Raw genomic sequence first — 15,417 nt, 5'->3', positions numbered from 1 at the left:
GCTTATCACTCCTGCACAGTTGTAAACTCAGCCCTGCTCACTCTCTAGTAACAGCCAAGTGTCCTGACAGCCAGGGAAACCACCTTGCCTGCTAACACACTTCAGGTGAAATTGCCTTGAGTCATGGAGAAAAGCAAGTCATAAATACCCAGCTCAGTGTTATCAGTCCTCAGTGACTGCTCAGAGGATTTATTTCCCCCAGCCAAGCAGAGGGGGCTGAGAAAGTGGCTCACAAAGAGCAAGGTGGCACTTGTGCAAAAGGCAGCCCAGCAAGGTGCTATTTGCACAAGTCTGTGCTCCAGCCTGCATCAGGAAGGTGGCAGCTGGGCTCAGGAGGTGACATCCCGGGCTCCCAAGCTCTCTGGAGCAGCACTGGGCACTGCCAGCTCTGTCCCATAATCAAGGATTGATCATCTGTCCCATAATCTCAGCCCTGGGGAGGCCACAGCTTGAGTCCTGTGTCCAGTTCTGGGCCCCTCAGCTCAGGAAGGAGATTGAGGTGCTGGAGCAGGTCCAGAGAAGAGCAAGGAGGCTGGGAAGGGATCCAGCACAAGTCCTGTGAGGAGAGGCTGAGGGAGCTGGGGGTGTTGAGGCTGGAGAAGAGGAGGCTCTCTGAAGAAGAGATTTAGATTAGATATTAGAAAGAATTTCTTTCTGGAGAGGGTGCTCAGCCATTGGAATGGGCTGCCCAGGGAAGGGGTGGATTCTCCATCCCTGGAGATATTTCCAAAGAGCCTGGATGTGGCACTCAGTGCCATGGGCTGGGAACCACACCAGTGGGTCAAGGGTTGGACTTGATGAGCTCTGAGGTCCCTTCCAACCCAGCCCATTCTATGATTCTATAATGTGGGGATGGAAGTTCCCAGCTTAGTCCTTTTTTATCATCTTTGGTCTCATCTTTGTCTCTCCACGAGGTGTTTCTGCTGTAAAATCTGCTGCCTTTTGGTCCTTAGCTGCAGTGGGCACTGAAAGTCACACATAACAACCTAAGTGGGCTCTTAGGTGCCTTTCTCTCTCTGTGGTGGTTCCTATTAACTGCTCCTTCACAGAGATGAGAGACTGGCACTTTCCCAGCACAGCCTCTTTCACTTTTTAATACTCTGGGTACCAGCAGAATAGAAACAATTAATCACAAGCTCTGGGAAGCAACCAGGAGGCAGGCAAGCCTGAAATGCAGACCACGTTTGCTCACTTGTTACTGCAGGAAAGGAACCACAAGTAAATTCCCAAGAAATGTCACATATTGCTGGTGTTGCTGCACGTTCAGACCCCATTTTGTTGGATAATCATAAGCCAAAGCAGGGGTCTCAGCCCCAGAATCTTCTGGATCTCCACACCATGCAGTTTTTCTCCCTGCTGATCAGAGAGTTGAGGGCTCCAGAGTCCATACACAGATCCCCTCTGTGCTTTAACCCTCCCTGCTTTTCCCTCAAAGAAATGTTTTGAGGCTCAAAGCTGCCCTGAGCACTGCTGGGCCAGGTGAGTATCCAAAGTGGAAGTTAAAAAATAGGCAGGAAAACCCTAAATTAATGTATTAATGTCCAAGAAAACAAATCTTGGGATTAACTGCTGACTGCCTAACTGCTTTCCATAAGAGGGAAATAGAGGAAAAAAGCTCTGGGTGTGTCTTTTTCATGGAGTTACTGGCAAGCTGGGAAAGAGAACAAATATGTTAAATAATAAGAAGCTTGGAGAACTAAAATTATATGGAAAATGCCTCCTTTTCCCCAGTACCTGGCGAGGTACTGAAGGCCAGGTAACACCTTCAGCCTCTTCACTCTGTCCCATGTGAGACTGAACAACTTCAGATGCTTTTCATACTTGTGCAGTAAAACAGCAGGATAAGTGTATGCAGAACTTCATTATATTTTAATTATATATATATATATATATGAATTATATATATATAAATTATATTTGAGCAGAAAGAGAGAAAATAAGCTGAAAATATGAGTTCCCACAAAGGTGGAGAATTAGGTGTAGGATCTAAACTGAAGAGAGGAGATTGAGATGGAAACCAGAAATTGATATTTGCAGAGCCCTGACAGGCTCTGGGGGCTGCTGCAGGAACCACTGCCAGTAGCAGCTCCCCAGAATTATTTCATCTGTGTAGATTTTGGGGATTAGACAAACTATAACAGAGCTTTTCATCCCAGGAATCATCTCAAACCTCAGACTCAGGCTTGGTCTAATCTGACCCTGGAGAAGCTGTGGCAGACAGAGCCTGCTCATGGCTACTTAGGACAAACTCATTGCACCATCCACATTCTCTCTTTTTTTTTTTTAAATTATTATTATTATTTTTTTTTTATATAATCTTAAAAGGAAAAGGCCAAGCAATTGTGTCTGTGATCTTCCCTATCAGTCTGCACCATCAAACTGCTCAGTTCTGGGTACTTTGTTTACAGCACAGTGGGTGAATCAGTTCCTTTTCTCTCCTATAATCTTAAAATGAGAATAAAAACCCTGTATGAAAGAAAAACAGATCCATCCACTTCTTCCCTAATGATCCAAGATGCCAAGTGGTTGGGATTCCACCTCTTCCATCACTTGCAGCACAGGCAGCCAAGAAGTGCCAAGAGGCAGCAGATGTTTTACCTCTGAGGCAGAGAGAACATTTTGTGGGAAGCAGCCCCTGGAGAGAATTGGTGCCAGGAATTGCTCCACAGCCACAGCTCCCTCACCTCCAGATGCCAGAGACCCTTTGAATGCAGAAAGGTAAAAACCTCTCATTTGTTTTCATGTCTGTTGTCATAAAATAAGCAAGAGTCAGTGTTTTCAGGAAGTCCTAAAGCTACCCCTGTGTCTCCAAAACACTTTTAAGAGAAATCCCCCTCCTGCCCACACTGCCTGAGCTGCTAGAAGCAAAGTGTTGGGCTGAGCTCAGCTGAGATGTTCTGAATAAGCACAAATCTAATCCCCTTATCAAAGTCTGGTCTCTGCTTGTGGCCCCTAAAATAAGACTTTTTCACACTTGCAAACCTTCTGATTGTACCACAGCCACTTTTTCATGGAGAAGGTTTCACTGGAGACTCATCTAAGGCTCTTGTGTCTGCTTGTGGCCCCTAAAATAAGACTTTTTCACACTTGCAAACCTTCTGATTGTACCACAGCCACATTTCCATGGAGGAGAAGTCTTCACTGGAGACTCACCCAAGGCTCTTGTCTCTGCTTTGCCCCTAAAATAAGACTTTTTCACACTTGCAAACCTTCTGATTGTACCACAGCCACTTTTTCATGGAGAAGGTTTCACTGGAGACTCATCTAAGGCTCTTGTCTCTGCTTGTGGCCCCTAAAATAGGACTTTTTCACACTTGCAAACCTTCTGATTGTAACAGAGCCACTTTTTCATGGAGAAGGTTTCACTGGAGACTCACCCAAGGCTCTTGTCTCTGCTTGTGGCCCCTAAAGTAAGACTTTTTCACACTTGCAAACCTTCTGATTGTACCACAGCCACTTTTTCATGGAGAAGTCTTCACTGGAGACTCACCCAAGGCTCTTGTCTCTGGTTGTGGCCCCTAAAATAGGACTTTTTCACACTTGCAAACCTTCTGATTGTACCACAGCCACTTTTTCATGGAGAAGGTTTCACTGGAGACTCACCCAAGGCTCTTGTCTCTGGTTGTGGTCCCTAAAATAAGACTTTTTCACACTTGCAAACCTTCTGATTGTACCACAGCCACTTCTTCATGGAGAAGTCTTCACTGGAGACTCACCCAAGGCTCTTACTTGGGCACAGACCCCATCATGGCACCTTGAAAACATGCAAAATCTGTCACCCAAGGCTGGTGGCACTTTCAGGCCAGACCTGTCTGAGAGTGTTGGCCAAAGCCCAACTTAACAACCCTGCTGGTAATAACCCCCCCATGTTACAAAAAAGCACCTAATTGACCCTGACACACCCTTAAGCTTTGCTGTGCATCTTTTCCTAGGCAATCCTTTCTTGCTACTCATCTTGTCTTCTCCTTCTGTCCCAGAAGTCACCAACCAAAGACAAGGGGATCTGCCAGAAGAGCCAGGACAGTCTTCTGACCTCCCTCTCACAGCAGCTGAGCTGCCAAGTTAATAACATTGTCCTTGCATTATCCCTTCTGGATTGTCTCTTCCCAGAGCCAGGATGTGGACAGATAAACCCTTGAGGCACCAGAGCTCTTTCCCCACTGTGCATCATCAGTCCCCCTCATCTCTGAATGCTGGATATGCCATGTCCCAACCCCCTGGTGTGCCCATGAGTGTGCAGGGCAGGCTGCTGGCCCTCCTCCTGGCCATGCCTGTGTTTGTGCTCCCAATTAAGTCTTTTCCCAACCTTTTTCAGGTAGGATTATAAGTCTGGGACACAGCACAGGCTGGATCTCTGTAAGCCTGGGGAGACTTGAACTGATGTTCTGGGTTTTCATAGTTTGTTCATACTGGGAAACTCTCTGGGGAGAAGTTCTGGTACATCCCAAATTAGGGAAGGAGATTGAGGTGCTGGAGCAGGTCCAAAGGAGGCAACTGGGCTGGGGAAGGGATCCAGCACAGATCCTCTGAGGAGAGGCTGAGGGAGCTGGGGGTGTTGAGGCTGGAGAAGAGGAGGCTCAGGGGAGACCTCATCACTCTCTCCAACTCCCTGAAAGGAGGTTGGAGCCAGGGGGGGGTTGGGCTCTGCTCCCAGGCAACTCTCAGCAAGACAAGAGGGCACAAGAGGTCTCAAGTTGGGCCAGGGGAGGTTTAGGTTGGACATTAGAAAGAATTTCTTTCTGGAGAGGGTGATCAGGCATTGGAATGGGCTGCCCAGGGAAGGGGTGGATTCTCCATCCCTGGAGATATTTCCAAAGAGCCTGGATGTGGCACTCAGTGCCATGGGCTGGGAACTGCAGTGGGAGTGGATCAAGGGTTGGACTTGATGAGTTCTGAGGTCCCTTCCAGCCCAGCCAACTCTAGGATTCTATGAAATGTCCATGCTGTTCCCTGTTAGAGTTCTGTGTATACTCTTCACATAACTCAGAGCACTTTGAGTGTGGTGGGAAGAAACCCAAGGAGATGTGGTAGCCCCAGTCCCAGCAGCTCTCAGCTCCTGGAGCTGTGTTTTCACAAGCCCACGGGCTGCTCTGCCCATGCCAAGCTGACAGACAATGTGTGGCCTTGAAAAAATCCACCTGGATGGGACCCCGAGTCACCACGTCACCCATCCCTCACCCTGAGGCAGGAGCAACCCTACCTGCAACATTCCTGAGTGGATATTTTGTCGAACCTGTTCTTAAAATCTCCAACAGGGGAGACTCCAGAGTGTCTGAAAACTCTTTCCTGCATTATCCCATTAAAAAATTGCCTTGGTGGCTCACCTAAATCTGCCTCCTTTGTGATGTACCAAGATGTGAACCTTCTTCCTGAGGAGATTCTGGGTCAGTGGGGGTTGTACCTGTTGAGTGGCACAGTCCCAGATCTCAGTGCTTGTGGCTCTGCTCCAAAACTTCTGCTCAGCAGCAGGGAATTCCTCTCCTGTCAGAGTCCACATCAGCTGCCTCCACGTCTGCCTGCACTGGCAAGGCCCTCCCTGTCTTCTTGAAGCAGCAAGAACACCTTCATGGCTCTGCAGAAAAAGCAACATTCATTTCATCAAACCCATCTAAGCCATTATTTGGCCTTAATCCAGATTCTGTACTTCCAGGAAGCCAAGGACAGAAATCCAGAGCACCCAAAACCCTGAGTGACTGAGTCTGTGAGGCTAAGATGACACTGAAGAGAAAAGCAGAGCTGTTGTTTTCCTCACAGCATGCTGAGAGCATCCCTGTGGCAGGAAAGATCCCCAAAAATGCAGGTGAGGAAGACAATGGGCACTTGGTTTCCATTTCCTTGCATCTTCAGATGGGTAGAGTAGGGTCATCACTTCCTGCCCTAAATCATCATCTACTTACTCCTGCTTTATTTGATTTGTAAAGAGAAATCAAAATTGGTGGCTGTGGTTCATTCCAGCTGTCAAGATAAAAGTTTTTCTGTGTTTTCTGTACAAACCTGACTGTCAATTTGCAGTGCTATGAGCTGGCAGTTCTTTTCCAGGGATTGGCACTGCACGCCCCAAGAGAACCTGTAAAATCCCAGTAGTGGATATAGTAACAATAAATTTATTTTTAATACAATGACAAGGGGTTGGACCTAGATGATCTTTAATGTCCCTTTCAACCCAAACCATTCTCTGATTCTATGACATACCCATGGAAGAGGTTTCTGCTAGGCATGGAAGGTAGACTGATGTCAAAGAAAACAATTACATGTATTTTACACCAACAAAAATAAATTTATTATTACTCAAACGTAAGTGTGCTGAATTTTTGATCCACTGGCTCCTTAGCACAGAGCCCATAATAAACACCTAACATTTTTAATGAAGAAATAATACGGAAAATTTTGCTTTCCAAACTGCTCTTAACTCTACATTAACTCTTCTAGTACCTGTTCTCACTGCATTTTCTGTGTCACCCTTTAGGTGTGGGGAAAACACCTTAAATTTAACAGCTTCAGTGCACCAGACATTGCCACATCCTAAGACCCCCTCCTACACAGCACAGATTTACACCCATTTTTATTATTCCCCTCATTTCCCTTCCCCTCTGTTGTTTTCAACCCTCCTCCTTTACACTTCAAGTTCCTCCTGAAAACCCAGGCTGCTTGGGGACAAGGACAGCCTTCAAACGTGAACATCCCCTCTCCAGATTAGGGTGGGATGGATATCCCAACAATCTGAGCCCTAATTTGAGATATTTGCTTCTTACATCCTCAGGAAGGCCCTCAGTGGGCCTGAAGCTGCTTCCTCAGTACCCACCCGATGGTCACAAAAGGAGCAGCTTTGTGGAACACGTTGATGTTCAGGGCAGAAAGCAGGGGGTCAGCTTGTTAATGGTCCCATCACCATTTTTTTCCTCGCAGAAGGGACACCCTGGGGTGAGACCAAGCTGCGTTTTGGAGGAGATCCCACACAGGAGCCACAGCTGCTCCGAGCTGGCGGCCCTGCCTGGGAGCAGGCAAAAGATTTATAGCTTTAAACAGATGGCCTCTCGCACACCCCCGTGCCCTCCTGATGTGTTATTTTTACCTCCTTTTTTATTTATTTATTTTTTATAACCTAGATTAGCTCAAGATGGTTTCTCCACTCCCCAAACCACCAGGGCGGTGCACAGGCGGGAAAGCCGTGTGCCCAGCAGGCAGGGATGGTTTTAAACTATTTTTCTATAGGGGAAAAAAAAAAACCTCAAACAAATCAAAACCAAACGGCGATGGGGCTCGCAGCCCGCTGAGCCCCCAGGTCCCCCCGGGGCTGCCGTCCCCTCAGGGCTTTCCCGCCCGAATCCCCTTCACACCTCTTGCCCGAGAATGGCCGCGACCTCCCCAAGATGGCGGCCGCCCCCTCAGTCCCTCCCTCACGGCCGCCGGGGAAGGTGCTGAGGGGACCCCAGGGGGGGAACCGGCGGCCCTCAGACCTCCCCAGCACCGCACCGGGAGGGGCGGCCGCCCGCTCCCCGCCGCCTCCGCCTTTCCCCCCGCTCCCGACCTCCCGCTCATGGCCCCGCCGCGGCCCTTCGCCCTCCTCATCATGGCGGTGGCGCCGGGGTATGACGCCATACGTCCTCCTCCTCCTCCTCCTCCCTCTCCTCCTCCTCCTCCCCCCTCTCTCCCTCTCCCCCCCCCCGGCCTCCTCCTCCTCCCGCTGCCGCCGCTGCCGCCGCCGGTCCCCGCCTCTCCCGCTCGCCATTGCGGCGGCTCAGGCTGAGCCGCGCCGAATCCCCCCTCTCGGTTCCCCCTCCCCGGCCGCCGCCCGGCAGAGGCTTCCACGGCGCAGGTCCGCCGCAGCGCAGCCGCTCTGAGGTGAGTGTCCTACCGCGCAATCTCCCAACTCCTCCAGCCCCGGCGCAGCCGCAGCAACGCGGGGGCCCCCGCCGGCCGCTCAGGCACCCCCGGCTCCGGAGCTCCGCGCTTCCCCTCCCCTCGGCGGCGACGCGGGGTCGAACAGGCCGCGCTAGGCCCCGGCGCTGTGGGGAACGCGGACGCTCCCGCCCGGCGGCCGCCGGAGGAGCGGGGAGGGAAGGGGGCGGGGGGGGTGGCGGTGGTTGGCGGGGCGGCGGGGGCCTCACCCGGCGGCGGCCCGGGGGGAACCTGGGGGGAACCCGTGGGGAAGCTGGGGGGACCCAGCGGGAACCCAGAGGGAACCCAGCGGCCTCCCCCCGGGGACAGGGAGAGCGGGGAAGGGAGGGAAGGGAAGGGGAGGGGAAGGAAGGGGCCTTGGGCCGCGCTGGGTGTCGCGGGAGGAGGTTGCGCTCCGGGCCCGCTGTCAGCCCGGGCCGCTCCGGGGAGGGAAGTTGGGTCTCGGCCGCAGCCATTTGCGGGGTTTTCTTTGCCTCCTTCCTTTCCCCCTTCGGTTTTCTTTTACTCCTTCCCCCCCCCACACACCCCGTCCTTTTTTTATTTTATTTTTATTTTCTAGGTTTCTCTTTTTTTTTTTTTCCCCTTTTAATTTTCCTTTCTTTCTTTTTTTTTTTTTTCTTTTTTGGTTCTTTTGTTTTATTTTTCTCCCTACTCCATTTTTTTTGTTTGTTTGTTTTTGTTTTTGTTTTTTTTTTAATTATTTTTTGCTTGGCTGCAAATGGATGCCTTGTACCAACGTCCTGGGCCGGCCCTGCCCTTTTGTACACGGAGTTAAGGAGCTGCTGGGAACGCATTTAAATGCTGTTCAATCACGCAAGCAGCGTTTTTATTTTTATTTTTTTTCACCTCTGGTAGACCCGAAAGTGGGATATAATCCCTGTTGCTTTGTTCTTGGGTTATACAACATCTGGCTCAGGAGAGACCTGGTTCATGAGTGAGGTGCTCAGGACCTTCTTGCTGTAAATAATAATTACAGAAATAATTCGGCTCCAAAAGCTTTCCTAGATGTACAGTTACTGCAGCTCAGCTTCCTTGCACCTCCAGATAATTTCCATAGCGTGGGGAGATATTTTCTGTGCAGCTCTTCATGATTTTTTTTCCCCCTGCTTTATTTCCCCCCCCCCCCCTTCCCCTCTGCTGGAACTGTCTTTTATTTCCAAAATTTAGCATTTTTATCTTAGGAAGGACAGTGCTGTTCTGTTTGTTTGGTGGTGGTTTTTTGTTTTTTTGGGTTTTCTTCTTAATTTCTTAGCCCTGTGGCTTTCCAGGTGCAGTTTTAGAGCCTCTTCCTGTGTGCTGGACACGGGCAGAGTATTTTCAGTCTTGTGGCTGTGTGCAGTCCTTATTTTTTCAGAGTTTTGTTGGTGACATCATGGCAACTTGTGTTCATCCTCACTTAGTGCTGCCTTCTGCCTCATCACAGCTGCTTCTTCCTTAAGTTGTCTGGAGCTTTTGAGAGCCCTGGTGGTGGGGGGAATGGGCTGGAGAGAAATGATTCATCTTTTTGATGTAGATTTTCATGCTGAGGGTAAAGCAAGGAGCAAGAATTTGATTGGCATTGAGGGGAAAGAGGAAATACCTGATGGCAACTTTGGAAAGGGCAGAATTATGTTAACACTTTTGTTATAGGGTTTGAATCCTGCCTGTGGTGGATACAGGTTATAGTGCAGTGTTTAATCAAACAACCTCCTAGGCAAATGTAATTTTTTTGTGTTTATTCTTCTGTAAAGCACCACGTTTGGTTTTTGTTGTATTTTGGTGTGTCACAGTTATTTTCCAGGAGTCCCACGGGGTTTATGTGCAGGTTTTACAGTGTGGGCTCCCTCACACAGCAAAGTGGGGAAGAAAAACTCTTCCAGTTGGGGTTTTCTGCAGTTTTACAACTCCACAAAGCAGCATCTGCTCCTCTGCCAATGGTGTGGCCCTGAGGGACGTGCAGGTGGTGTCTGGGATGGTTGTGTTTGTGCAAGGGTGGGGATTCTCCCCCTCTGCTCTGCTCTGCTGAGACCCCACCTGGAGCTCTGTGTCCAGTTGTGGAGTCCCCAAGAGCAGAAGGACACAGAGCTCCTGGAAGGTGTCCAGAGCAGAGCCACTCAAATGCTCAGAGGGCTGAGCACCTCCCTGGGAAGCCAGGCTGAGGGATTGGGGTTGTTCAGCCTGGAGAAGAGGAGGCTCCCAGGTGAGCTTAGAGCAACCTTCCAATATCTGAAGGGGCTCCAAGAAAGCTGGGGGAGGGCTTTGGACACGGGGGGGTAGGGAGAGGAGAAGGGAAATGGGTTAAAACTTGGAGAGAAAGGGGAGATTGAGGTTGGAGATGGGGAGGAAATTCTGGAATTTGAGGGTGGGGAGAGCCTGGCCCAGGTTGTCCAAGGAAGTTGTGGCTGCCCCATCCCTGGCAGTGTCTCAGGTCAGGTTGGATGGGGCTTGGAGCCCCCTGGGCTGGTGGGAGGTGTCCCTGGATTGTCCACTTGGAACTGGAGGAGCTTTGAGGTCCCTCCCAACCCAGAGCAGTGTGTAATTCCATGGGTGTTGAGGCTGGAGAAGAGAAGGCTGCAATGGGGAGACCTCAGAGCAGCTTCCAGTGCCTGAAGGGGCTCCAGGAAAGCTGGGGAGGGACTTGGGACAAGGGCCTGGAGGGATGGGACCCTGCGAGGGGGAAGGGTTTCCAGCTGGGAGAGGGGAGATGGAGAGGAGATCTTGGGCAGGGAGGGAGGGAGGGAAGGAGGGAGGGAGAAATTGTTTGGGGTGAGGGTGCTGAGCTTTAGAACCAGGTTGCCCAGGAAAAGAGTCTCTGCCCCATCCCTGGCAGTGTTCAAAGCCAGGTTGGATGGGGCTTGGAGCAATCTGGGAGGGAGGTGTCCCTGCCCATGGCAGGGGGGTTGGAATGAGCTGAGCTTTCAGTTCTCTTCCAACCCAAACCATTCCAGGATTCTGTTTCTTGGGGAGGGAGGGAGGGAGAAATTGTTTGGGGTGAGGGTGCTGAGCCCCTGGGTGCCCAGGTTGCCCCCAGAAGCTGTGGCTGCCCCATCCCTGGAGGTGTTGAAGGTTGGATGGGGCTTGGAGCCCCCTGGGCTGGTGGGAGGTGTCCCTGCCCATGCAGGGGGTTGGGAACTGGATGATCCTTAAGGTCTCTCCCAACCCAACCCATTCCATGCCTGTTGGCAGCCTAAATAAGACCACTGTTAGTGTGTAGGCAGTCTGATTTTTGGCACAGGGCAGGGAAATTGCTGCTTTTCTCTTGAATCAAAATCTTTGAACCCCATGAGCTCGTGGTGTTTCACTTCCTACCTGCTGTGCTGCTCAGTTACTCCTTTGGAGGTAACTTGGTCTCACCATGCTCTGTGTAACCAGTGTGTAAGTTGTCCTGCTCTCATGTGCATGTGGCCTGTGCCATCCCAGCTGTGCCAGAACACCAAACTCCTTGACCTCAGAAGGAAATAAGGCATCCTGGCAAAAAAACCAGCTCTGCCAGAGAGAGTCCTTAGTGCTGCATTGCTCAGAGGTTTTTCTTCTTGGTAAGTCCATGGAGAAAATGTGTGGCATGAGCTTATTCACAGGGGATTACCCTGCTGGGAGTGAAGGCCACTTGGCTTCTGTGTCAGGTTGGCCACACAGGGGCTCTGCACACTGGAATATTTCACTTCAAACAATTGTCACAACTTCTCTGAGCAGAAGCCCCGTGGCTGGTCAGGAGCCCAGGTGTCAGCTTTCAGGTATTTTGGCATGAGGATTGCTTCAAGTGTTGGAATTTCCGAACTTTTCTGTTGCTCAGGAGTCTGAATCATCTTTTCTTAGACTTCAGCCTGCCAGTTTCACTTCTGGCAAGCTCAAGCTTGGAAGATTTCAGTCTGCTAAGTGAAAATAACCACAAATGACTGCAGGAGCCCAGGTGGGAGCACTGGGGCTGCCTTTATTTTGCATCTTCTAGGGTACAGCTTGTCAAACTTCATGCTCTGGGAATATTTCCATTCCTGCTTCCACCTGCTTTTCATTTACCAATTGAGGGAGATTTCCAAGCAGTTTCTCAGTCTCTTGAAGGTTTGAGGAGGTTGCTGTTTGGGTTTTGTTTTTTTTTTTTTTTCTTTGCTCTCCTCTTATCTGGCCAAGTGTCCTCTAGGAAGGAAGCAGAATGCAGCAACTCTGCCATGCCCCTGTGTCCCTTTTACCAAGAAAATATATTTCAGGCTTTAATACACAAGAATGTTGCCTTCTGTCAGTAGAAGTCAGTTTGTGTGGGTGATTTTTAATGCAAAAAGGACTCTAAAATTTGGCTCTAGGCTCTGTCTTCCTGCTCTTTCTGAAATCTGTGGGGAAAAAAATAGTATTTAATATTTTTGTATTACTGGTTACCCCGTGCTTGAGTTACTTAATAAAATAATACTTAATAAAATACACCCTCTGGTCTTCTTGAGTAACTTCTGCTGTGTGGTGGGGATCTTCCTTTTAGCTGGTGATAGTTACAGTAGTAGAAACCTGGAACCTGGAGTTGTGTTGGCACTTGAAGCAGATACTTGTGATACACGTGGCTCTCAAATGAACTTCATTAACTCCTTGGTATGTAGCCATTTGTTAAACATGCTGATCTAAAATTAGGACTGGCTGCAACCAACTGTAAATCAAAATTCAGGGGAAAACTTTCCATTTCCTCCAGTTTTAGTTTTCACACCAGGTTCAGAGCTCTGCTGTGTCTTGTGCTCTTCCTGCTGGAAGTCTCAGCAACCACTCAAGAGTAAAGGAGTGGCACGGAATCTCCAGCATGAATTCTGGGCAATAGGGCAACATTTCTTAGTGTTTGAAACCATCTCTTAGGGTTTTGGATGCAGCTGCTTGTTGGAGGGTCAGTTTTCTCCCATTCCCAGTGCTGCACCCCACATCACTTTGTCCTTTGCTTTAGGAAATGAATTTGTGTCTCAGTTGTTGTGGATCTCAGCTCATTTTGCTTGTGAATTTACCCCAGGTAAACATATCCCCTATATTTCAAGTATTTCAAAGCCAGAAAATGCTGAGTGTTGCTGGTATCTTTTTTGTTTTTCCATCCAAAAATTAAGCTGTCATTGCTTTCCAACAGAAAGGGAGCAGAGTTGGCAGTGGAGTGTGGAGAAAGGTTTTAGGGTACAGATCTGTGTGAGCTGCCAGGGCTTTGGACCATAGAATCCTAGAATCCTAGAACTGGTTGGGTTGGAAGGGACCTCAGAGCTCATCAAGTCCAACCCTTGATCCACTCCCACTGCAGTTCCCAGCCCATGGCACTGAGTGCCACATCCAGGCTCTTTGGAAATATCTCCAGGGATGGAGAATCCACCCCTTCCCTGGGCAGCCCATTCCAATGCTGGTGGAAGGTGTATCCTGAGCATTTGGAACTCCAGCATCTCCTTTTCTTCCTGTTTTTCATCCTTTTTCTCAGAGGCCATGCTGCTTTCTGTGGGCAGCAGAGCCTGTTTTGGTGCTGGGGGTGAGGTGTGTTCTGCCCTTGGTATTGGGCTCTGAGCTGCTGCTTCTTGCATTATTTTTGTGGGGTGTTGATTACTTTCTGCCTCTGTGAGGCTGTGTGTAAGGCAGATGTGTGAATTATTTTAGCTGTTTGCTCTGTGTGCTGCCTCTCTTGCCTTTAAATAATAAATGGATTGCTCAGATGCTGCAGACTGATAGTGACTTGGAGGGTAACTCAGCCTCTTCAGTCCCATCACAAACTCCATCTGGCTTCAACTACATAAGCAGGAAAACATCAAAACTACATTTCCATTTCTAGAGCACTCTTCTTGCTTGTCACCAATGGGACCAAGAAATGGAATCCCAAAGAAACTCAAGTCCCTCCCACTGTTTATGTCATCACCATCTTATTAAAGTAATCAAACAGAGTTGACTTTGAGGCTTGGGAAAACTTCCCCATAGTCTGGGTCAAAAATACTTACAAGACCACACCCCCCCCCTCCAGGGTCTCCAAGCTTTATTTATGTTGCAACATCCTCTACAGAGGAATGGTGTGTAAATTAATTCTTTTCCCCATGCATTTATTTTTGGCATCAGCCATTAAGAGTCTCCTGCTGCTGCTTCTGCAGCTTCTTTCTTGGGCACAAAAGTAAAGTCTTTAACTCTTGGTTCCCCTTTTGAAAAATAAGAGGCTTTAAATAGTGCTGCTCCCTTTCCTCACTAGACAGAGTTAGCTGATTTGAAGCTCTTCTGTTTGGGTTTTTTTTTTTTTTTTTTTGTGGTGTTTGGATTTTATTTTTTTTTTTTCAGGCTTATTATTTCTGCAATTTGCAGGTAAATCAGTAAATTGGGTCTCTTGCTCCAGAAAGCAATGGTCTGTTTCTGTAAGACTTAAAACCCTGGATAATCAGAAGCATATGTGGATGGAGGTGGTGGTGAAGTAGTGGCAGAAACATCTGGAGTACAAAATGCAGCTGCAAACCCCAGTTTGTGGCACCATTTCCAGTGCACAATCCTGTGTTTTCAGCTACAGGGCTGTGCCTTGCAGGAGTTCTGAAAACTTCTGCATTCCCCACAGGATTTGTGTGTTGTGCTGTGGATTCCAAGCAGGAAAAACCCCATTTGAGCCCCATCTTAAGGTGGGTCAGGACTGGAAAACCATGATGGCTCCAGCTGGGATGTTCTCCATGTGTGGGGGGAGTTTGAAACTTGGGGGGAGGAACTCTCTAAGCCAAACCTCTGCTCCTTCCAAACTAAGAAGGAAATATCTGTGCTTAGCAGGAAGAATATTGGGTCGTGTGTGTGTTGTGATTGTCCTACCCCTGCTTCACCTTTTAATGAAATCTTTGGGTTTTGAGTTTATTTTTGCCCAAGTGGAGAAGAGCTGAGTACTCAGGAGAGCACAGTGACCTGCTGAACAGGCTCTGGGTCAGTTCTGAAGAGAAAAAATGCTTGAACCAGCACTGAAATCCAGTGTGCAGGTACTTAAGACTTAAATAACTCACAGACAAATCTCTTTGATCTGGTTGGGCTGTGGATGCACTTTTTTTTTTTTCCCCCCCAGAAAAAAGCAAAGCTTAACCCTGCAGAATACACAGCTGGAAACATAACCTGCTGGATTTTCTGGACCTGGTGCTTTGTTTCCAGAGGAGACACTTTCCCTCTTTCATGGTCTTTTCTCCTAAGTTTCCCAGTGGTTTTTTCTGAGCAGTTTTTCTTCCTCATCCAATCTTTTGCAGGGCAGGGAAGCAGCCAAGTTCTTGAACCACAGGAAAGTGGTGGGAAGGATCCTGTCTTTTTTCCTTTCCTTTCCTTTCCTTTCCTTTTCCTTTTCCTTTCCTTTCCTTTTCCTTTCCTTTCCTTTCCTTTCCTTTCCTTTCCTTTCCTTTCCTTTCCTATTCCTTTCCTTTCCTTTCCTTTCCTTTCCTTTCCTTTCCTTTCCTTTCCTTTCCTTTCCTTTCCTTCTTCTTTCCTTTCCTTTCCTTTCCTTTCCTTTCCTTTCCTTTTCCTTTCCTTTCCTTTCCTTTCCTTTCCTTTCCTTATCCTTTCCTTTCTTTCCTTTCCTATTCCTTTCCTTTCCTTTTCCTT

General features: G+C 48.8%; 1 protein-coding gene and 1 long non-coding RNA gene across 5 annotated transcripts in view; one reads left to right on the top strand and one right to left on the bottom strand.

The window, feature by feature from the left end:
- Positions 1 to 1,905: 1,905 nt before the first annotated feature.
- Positions 1,906 to 8,071, bottom strand: LOC139791717 (uncharacterized). The gene is made up of 3 exons (XR_011724000.1): positions 7,856 to 8,071; positions 5,325 to 5,572; positions 1,906 to 2,702 (listed from the first exon to the last, which is right to left on the bottom strand). It is a non-coding gene; the product is annotated as an uncharacterized lncRNA (long non-coding RNA).
- NRF1 (nuclear respiratory factor 1) overlaps positions 7,637 to 15,417 on the top strand; it is a 99,539-nt gene continuing 91,758 nt past the window's right edge. For 2 of the 4 annotated variants that reach the window (XM_071734286.1, XM_071734285.1), the window contains exon 1: positions 7,660 to 7,842. The gene's annotated coding sequence lies outside the window, so the exon portion shown is untranslated. Of the gene's footprint in view, positions 7,843 to 15,417 lie in introns of all 4 variants that reach the window. The other 2 variants (XM_071734287.1, XM_071734288.1) reach the window with 2 other exon arrangements.

This window comes from Heliangelus exortis, chromosome 1 (assembly GCF_036169615.1).
Source record: "Heliangelus exortis chromosome 1, bHelExo1.hap1, whole genome shotgun sequence".
Classification (NCBI taxonomy): domain Eukaryota; kingdom Metazoa; phylum Chordata; class Aves; order Apodiformes; family Trochilidae; genus Heliangelus; species Heliangelus exortis.
This window is presented reverse-complemented; position numbering and strand designations above follow the sequence as displayed.